Below are 8,492 nucleotides of genomic sequence, written 5' to 3'. Positions count from 1 at the left end.
CCTGCATATGGAGGCAGCTCCCTCCAATACCAGGTCTTCTATGGTGTGAAAGGCCACTCATTCACCTCTCCCAGAGTAAACACTGAGGCATGCATTCTCAGTGAAGTTACTATTTTCCATAAAAGGTGACAATTGATTTTGGAGTATGGGAATATCTTAGATGTTACAATGGTTGGTTTGTCAATGCTCAATCCTACCCAATAAAATCTTATTCCTTACTAGTTAATTGCTCTTGTCACGTGTTCTTAGGTATCACACAAGCCACATTGACATTGAGTTCATGGCAGATACACAAAATGTCTCCAAGAGAAGTTCTACAAAATTGCAGTGTTATTCATGATAGCCAAAATATAGAAACAACTGAAGTGCCTATCAATGTATAAATGAATAAAAATGTGATTATACACACACACACACACACACACACACACAGTGGAACACTATTTATCCTTTAAAAATCAGAAAATTCTGTCACTTATGACACCATGGATATTATGGTGTGAAATAAGCCAGGTACAGAAAGACAAATACTGCATGATCTTGCTTATATGTGGAATCTCGCTTATATGTGGAATCCAAAAAAGTCAAACTCAAAGAAGTAAAGAATAGAATGTGGTTACCAGGGTCTGGGGTGGTGGGGAGTTGGACAAGGAAATGGGAGATGCTGGTCAAAGCCTATAAAGTTGTAGTTAGACACGAGGAATAGGTTCTGATGATCTATTGCACAGCATGGTGATTATAGTTAATGCATACTTCAAAATAGCTAAAAAAGTAGATTTTAAAAGTTCTTACCACAAAGAAGTGATAAGTATGTGAGGTGATGGATATGTTAATTAGCCTGATTTGATCATTTCACTGTATATACATGTATAAGAACATCACATTATACCACATAAATATATACAATTGTTATTTGTCAATTAAAACCAAAATAATATTTAAAAAACCACCAAGTTGTACACCTTTAAAAACAAATGAGTTCTACAAAACAATGGAGGACTTTATTTTTGTATGGTTTTGCAATCTTACTAAGTGTATTCCTTTTCTATTGCTGAATAACAAATTACCACAAACTTAGTGGCTGAAAACAACACATGTTAATTACTTCACAGTTTCTGTCAATTTGTAATTCAGATATGGCTTAGCTGGGTTCTCTGCTTCAAGGTCTCACCAAGCTCCACTCAAGGTGTCAGGTGGGCTGTGTTCTTATCTGGGGGTTTGACTGGGGAAGTGTTCATTCTAAGTTCACTCAGGTTGTTGGTAGAATTCAGGTCTTTGTGGTTGTAGGACTGAGGCCTTCAACTTCTAGGGGCTTCCCTCAGTTCCTTGCCACGTGGGCCTTCTCACAGGCAGTTTTCAACACGGCTCCTTGCTTCTTTAAGGCCAGAAGTTGCAAGAAAAACTCTAGTGTGATAGATCATATACAACCTAACATACTCGAGGGAGTGACAGTGCATCACTTTGGCCATATTCTATCAGATAGAAGCATGTTACACACAACACACAGATAGAAGCATGTTACCTGAACAAAGAGATTTGCAACAGACATGGCCACTGGGAGATTTTGTCAGAATTGGGGGCCATCCCAGTGTAGTCTTACATAAGACTGGGATAGTTGGGAGTCACCTTACAGTCTGTGTACCACACCCAATAAGTACAGTTAAAAATTCAAGTGAGTTTTACTAGCTTTAAGTGTCTAAATATTTTTAGTCATCCTTAACTCTGCATTGAATAAAAAGAGCAAGCTTTATACTTACCCTTCCTATGCATAAAGCACAGACAGATATAAATGCAGTACATAAACCAACAAAGAATATATCTAAGTTATTAAAATTTCATGTTGAGGCTATTATGAGTTGAATTGTATGCCTCTGAAATATACGTTGAGGTCTTTTTTTAAAAATTAATTAATTAATTAATTTATTTTTTATTATTATTATACTTTAAGTTCTAGGGTACATGTGCATAACGTGCAGGTTTGTTACATATGTATACTTGTGCCATGTTGCTGTGCTGCACCCATCAACTCGTCAGCACCCATCAACTCGTCATTTACATCAGGTATAACTCCCAATGCAATCCCTCCCCCCTCCCCCTTCCCCATGATAGGCCCCCGTGTGTGATGTTCCCCTTCCCGAGTCCAAGTGATCTCATTGTTCAGTTCCCACCTATGAGTGAGAACATGTGGTGTTTGGTTTTCTGTTCTTGTGATAGTTTGCTAAGAATGATGGTTTCCAGCTGCATCCATGTGCCTACAAAGGACACAAACTCATCCTTTTTTATGGCTGCATAGTATTCCATGGTGTATATGTGCCACATTTTCTTAATCCAGTCTGTCACTGATGGACATTTGGGTTGATTAATGTGACCTTACTTGGAAATAGAGTTGTTACAGAGAAAATCAAGTTAAAATGAGGTCATTGAGGTGGGTGCTAATCCAATATGGTGCTTGTTTTTATATGAAGTGGAAATTTGAACACAGAGACAGACATACACAGGAGTAAGATGATGTGAGGATACAGGGAGGGTGGTGCCACCTACCATCCAACAAATGTTTGAGGCTACCACTGCCAGAAGCTCAGAGAGAGACATAGAACACAGTCCTCAGAAAGAACCAACCCTGCCCACACTTCGATTTTGAGTGTCTAGTCTCCAGACCTGTGAGCAAATTAATTTCTGTAATTTAAACCACCCAGTTTGCAGTACTTTTTAAGAGTAACCAAATACAGTGGCAACAGAGAAATAAAAAACTGAATTTCACAGAAAGAAGTGTAAAACATGCCAGGGGCCAGGCGTGGTGGCTCATGCCTATAATCCCAGCACTTTGGGAGGCTGAGGCGGGTGGAACTCTTGAGCTCAGAAGTTTGAGACCAGCCTGGGCATCATAGTGAAACCCCATCTCTACAAAAAAAGACAAAAATTAGCTGAGTTTGGTGGCACGTGCCTGTAGTCCCAGCTACTTGGGAGTTGGAGGCATGAGAATCACTTGAGCCCAGGAGGTGGAGGTTGTAGTGAGCCAAGATCGCACCACTGCACTCCAGCCTAGGTGACAGAGTGAGACCCTGTCTCAAAAAAATAAATAAATATAAAATAAAATAAATTACACATCCTTTGATTCCAGAGGCTGGAGGGTGAGAGCTATGATGGGTGCTGTGCCCAGCCCTGTGACCATAGGTGTGAGTCCTTTACCTGAACAAAGAGATTTGCAACAGACATGGCCACTGGGAGATTTTGTCAGAACTGGGGGCCATCCCAGTGTAGTCTTCTGAGTTCTGACTGTTCTGGGATAAGACGGAGAAAACTCTCCCAAAGGAAATTTTATGGGAACAGGTGAGGGAGGGTTCACTAAACAGGAAGAGGGGAGAACCCACCACACACACACAATAAGGCCCCACTCACCTGCCAGTTCAAGCAGCAGATACAGCAGTAAGGAAGGCAGAGATGGGTGGAGTGGGGAGGCAGGGATGGGCATTGTGGTGAAACCTGGAGCTTGCTCTGCCTGAATGTCTGTCCTGGAGACGCCCTTGACTCAGTTCTCTGAGCAGAGAGGACAGTTCTTGCCTCTGTGATGTCAGAGGAAGGGGATTGTGATGAGAGGAAAGGTCAGGGGACTGGGACACTTTTTCCTTTGTGATTATAAAATTGAACAGACAAGGTTGCTTCAAGCTAAGAAGTTGCTGCTGGAAATATTTAATATTGCTGGGACTGGGAGTCTTGACACCCACAGACTTATACTCCTTCCTGAGTTTTATCCCATCTCAGAGGTTCTCCCCAACTTCATGGCCTTTGCCTATCTAGGAGCCTCAGATACACAGGCTGGACCAAGGCCGCAACCTCATGATGGGCATGTGTGGGTCTAGCTCCTACATGAGCTCAACATCTGGGCCTCTCTGAGCTGCACAGCTGAAGAAAGAGACAAAATATCTATAGCCTCACCCACTTGATAAGAGTTGAACTTTACAATGGATGCCCTTTCTTCCACTCCAGAGTTGTCAGAGGTAAAAAACAAGCAATATCTGCTGTGGGCTCTTGGCTTTTCTGTAGGTCCCTCCATACACTACTAGGAACTGCTTCCTTTTTCCTTCCTGCAGAGGAATCAGGCGTGGCTGAGAAAGATATTCAAGTTGTGGAGGTGATGATGATTTGTGCTCTAGAAGATGGACGGGGCCTGCAGGGAAGGCGGAGCTGTGGGGAATGCTCTCTAGGAGGGAGAGTGACATGCCTACAAACACCTGGGAAGGTGAGGGCTGCCTCTCCTGCTTGGGCTGGACCTGGGACCAGCTCTCAGGGATGGGATTGGAGGGGCAGAAGAAATGCTCCCAGAAAGAGGGAGGAAGCAGCATGTTGACATCCTTCTCTCTCAGCTCTGGAATGGGTTCTCCCTAAGCACAAAGGTTGTGTTCAGGGACCCTCAGCCCACACTCAGCTGGTGACCCTTTAATGTCCAAGCATCCATAGGCAGGCACTGGCTGCCATCCTGTTTCCCCATTGCCTCTTCATGACTTGTGCCTCCTCCTCAGGGACCAGCTAGATGTCAGGGCCAGGAGAGGTGTTAGACCCTCTAGGAAAAGAAAGCAAAGCCAGGCTGGCACATTCTCTCCGAGATGACAAAACTCCCCATCCCCTGGTGATGTCATCATCCTATCCCGTTGTCCTGAAATGATGAATTCCACAAAGGAATTCCAATCCATGGCCCCTGCTTGGAACTAGACAGGAACATTCCTCCAGCCTCCTTCATCCTCCCCTTCCCCTACTCTGAGGGATCTTCTCACCTTTCATTAGACTCTAAGTTCCTTGGAAAGTCAGTACTCACAGGTCAGTATCCAAGAGTGCCGGCTTTTGAATCAGATATAATTTAGGTTAAAATCCTGAATCCACCCCCTAGGAGCTGAGTAATCTTGGGGCCATGATGCAGACCTGTGTATCCTGCAACCATCTTGACATCTTCATTTGTGTGTGTGTGTGTATATATATGTGTGTGTGTGTATGTGTGTGTGTGTGTGTATATATATATATATATATATATTTTTTTTTTTTTTTTTTTTTGAGACGGAGTTTTGCTCTTGTTGTCCAGGCTGGAGTGCAATGGTATGACCTCGGCTCACTGCAACCTCCACCTCCCGAGTTCAAGCAATTCTCCTGCCTCAGCCTCCTGAGTAGCTGAGACTACAGGCACTCACCATCATGCCTGGATAATTTTTGTATTTTTAGTAGAGACAAGGTTTCACCATATTGGTCAGGCTGGTCTTGAACTCCTGACCTCAGGTGATCCACCTGCCTGGGCCTCCCAAAGTGCTGGGATTACAGGTGTGAGGGTGTGAGCCACTGCGCCTGGCCCCTTTGTATACCTTAAATATTCAAGTTTGAGTTTCAGATCTGCACTCACAAACCTTATCTTCTCCCACACCATGCCTGTTTGGTATTTGGTACCATCATCTATGCAGTTTGTCAAACCAGGAAGGGACTCATGTTCTATACCCTCACTTATCCACTTGCTACCAAGTAAAAGGGGGTCGCTTCCTGATATGCTAGAAGCCAATGCTGTGACACCAGGCTTTTGAGAAACGAAAAGATTTTTATTGCAAATTGACTAACAGGAAGACAGGAGTCTAGCTCAAATCTAGCTCCATGTGTTAGCTTCAAGGCAGTAGCTTTATTAGAAAAAGTTTAGGGGGTGGATTCTGGATTAGTATGATTTATGAAAGGAAAGGGGAGGTCTGGAAAGTCCTTGGGCATGTACGGTTATCTCTCCATGCCTCTTCACAGGTTCCATGTACAAAACCCTGGGGCATTATTATGAAATATGTGGTAGAAATTCAGGCTGTGACATCAGTAAGCTCATTCTGAGCAAAATCCAGTTGGCCATATTGGTTTCAACAGATTTTAGTCAGTTTTGTTATCTTACAAGTGGAGGAAGTTTCAGCAGTTTAGCAAGTTCTTTTTTTTTTTTTTTCTTATCTGCTATCCTGTAAACTCAAGAATTTCTGTTAGTAATTGGTTTCTTTAACTCTTTGGGGGCATAGTTTCACACTCATACACTCATATCTTGCCCCTGCCAGGCCCTATTGGATTTACCTCCTAAATCCCTTCTGAATTAATCTCTTTCTCCATCTCTATCATAATCTCTTGCCTGAATAAAAACAATTGCCTTCTCACTAGAGTATCCCCATTTTTATTTGCCCCCTATAATCTCCTTCTCCTTCTTCAGCAGACTGGTCTTTTTACAACATAGATTTAATTATGTCCCTCTCTTGAATAAACATGTTTGTGGATTCTCATTAACCTGGAGGTACTATAAACAAGGCCTTCTTCCATGACTGACTTGCTCCCTTAGAGATGAAGGGATCCCCACCTTTCTGATATGTAGCACAGCCTCACTGTCCCACGCTGGCTTTCCTGGGAGACAGACTCTGGGGTGAAGATGAGCAAGTAGGTTTTTTTTTCAGGGAGTCCTTTTAGGATCAACAGTTGTGGATGGGAGAAGAGGGAAGCAAGATTGGGGAGAAAAAGAAGCTGGGCTGCAATGAAGTCCCAATGAAGACCTCAGCTGACCTTGCATGGAGCCTGGTACTAAGATGTTCCTCCAGAGTTGCTCTGAGTTAGGATAAGGGAGCTGGGCCTTTATACGACTAGGTTGATGAGTCCGATGAGATGTGGTCTGTTCCCAGATATGACCTAAGCAAGGGTACTCCCTTCAGCTGCGACAATCCCAAATAGGGCTGATGCTGAGGACCATCTCCACAGCCAGGTGCCTCTCAGCATCCATTACACTCCTCTTGGGAACAACTTGTTCCTGCGAAGACTTGGGCTCAGGACATTATTCACTCACTCATAGTCAGGTCCTCAGAGCTATCCCAGCTCACCCACATAACCCAAAGTTTTCTGATCTCACTTGGTCTGACCTGGGTTTTATTAATGGGAAAAGTTTAGGGTGAGCATCATGGGGGACTGAGAAGCCACTTTCTCTGGGATCTGAGTGCCTAGGTCTGGGGTGAGCTCTGGTAGGGGACAGAGGAAGGACGAGAGGAAAGGAAACCTCAGGCTTGTGAAGTGAGATAAAACTTTGGAATATTTACAAAGTCTCCCTACCACACATTTCTTTGCATTGCTCCCCACGGGGTGCAAGAGGCAAATAAAACCTAGCTGAGGACAAGACGCTAATTTTTTTAATAGACTTAATTTGTTAAGGACAGTTTTAGATTTACGGAAAAATTGAGCCTTATCATTAGCATCTAACATTAGTATGATAAATTATTGTAATCAATGAGCCAATATTGATACATTATGATTAATCAAAGTTCATAGTTTATTTAGATCTTTTCTTTTTACCTAATGTCCTTTTTCTGTTCCAGCATCCCATCCAGGATACCTGTTACATTTACTTGTCATATCTCCTCAGGCTTCTCTTGGCTATGATAGTTTTTTAGACTTTCCTTGATTTTGATGACCTTGACCATTTTGAGGAGTTCTGGGCCCGATATTGCAGGATACCTCCTTATTGAAATTTGTCTGGTGTTTTCCTCATGATTAGATTGGGGTTGTGAGTTTTGGGGGGAAGGTAACAGTTGAAAAGTGTCATCTTCATCACATCATATTAAAGGTACATATTAGTGACATGATTTATGATTGTTAATGTTCATTTATAACTGTTGATGAACTCTTGATCACCTGGCTGAAGCTGTATTTGTCAGGTTTTTCCACTGGAAAGTTATTTTTTCTCCTTTTGTTCATGCTGTACTCTTTGCAAAGAAGTCACAATGCACAGCCCACACTTCAGGAGTGGAAGTTATGTTCCACCTCCTTTAGAGTGGAGTGTATAAATAAATTATCTGGGACTTTTCTGCACTGGAGATTCTTCTCTTCTTCCCCATTAATTTATTCAATCATTTATTTATATCAGTATGGACTCAGATATTTATTTTATACTTTAGATTATAACTCATTACTACTTTACTTATTTTTTTTGCTGACAGTGTTCCAGTTTTGTCCTTTGGGAGCTCTTTCAGTTGGTTCCTGTGCCCCTTTGATATACTCCAGTCATTGTGGGTTTTGGTTTTGGGGTTGACTTTGTTTTCTTTTTAGCACTTTCTTACTTTCTAGAGGATGTTTAATTTTTGATGGAATGTTTTAAACAGAAAGAAGAGAGAGTAGTCTTTAAAGAAATAGCTTGAGAATACAGCACACAAGCCAAGTGATCAAATGAAGAGAAGTTTTCTTTTGAAATCCAACACCTAGTAGAAACCAATGGCCTCAATGATGTATTCACTCATTTTTAAAAATTGACAGCCTATTATATGGCAGACACAGTTCTGGCAACTGAGGATACAGATAATCCTCCCCCACCCCCAACCCGCCACGATAGAACTGACTTTCTATTTGTGTAAGATAGACAAATACGGGCAGTTCTCACTTTGGTGCTGACATGCATGCATTTCACTTACCATAGTTTAGTTAAGTAACATCAGTCCCACATCACAAGTCTCACAATTTAG

This window comes from Macaca fascicularis, chromosome 10, assembly GCF_037993035.2.
Source record: "Macaca fascicularis isolate 582-1 chromosome 10, T2T-MFA8v1.1".
In the NCBI taxonomy this organism is placed as follows: Eukaryota; Metazoa; Chordata; class Mammalia; order Primates; family Cercopithecidae; genus Macaca; species Macaca fascicularis.
The sequence above is the reverse complement of the archived record's forward strand: the minus strand, read 5'-3'. Positions refer to the sequence as shown.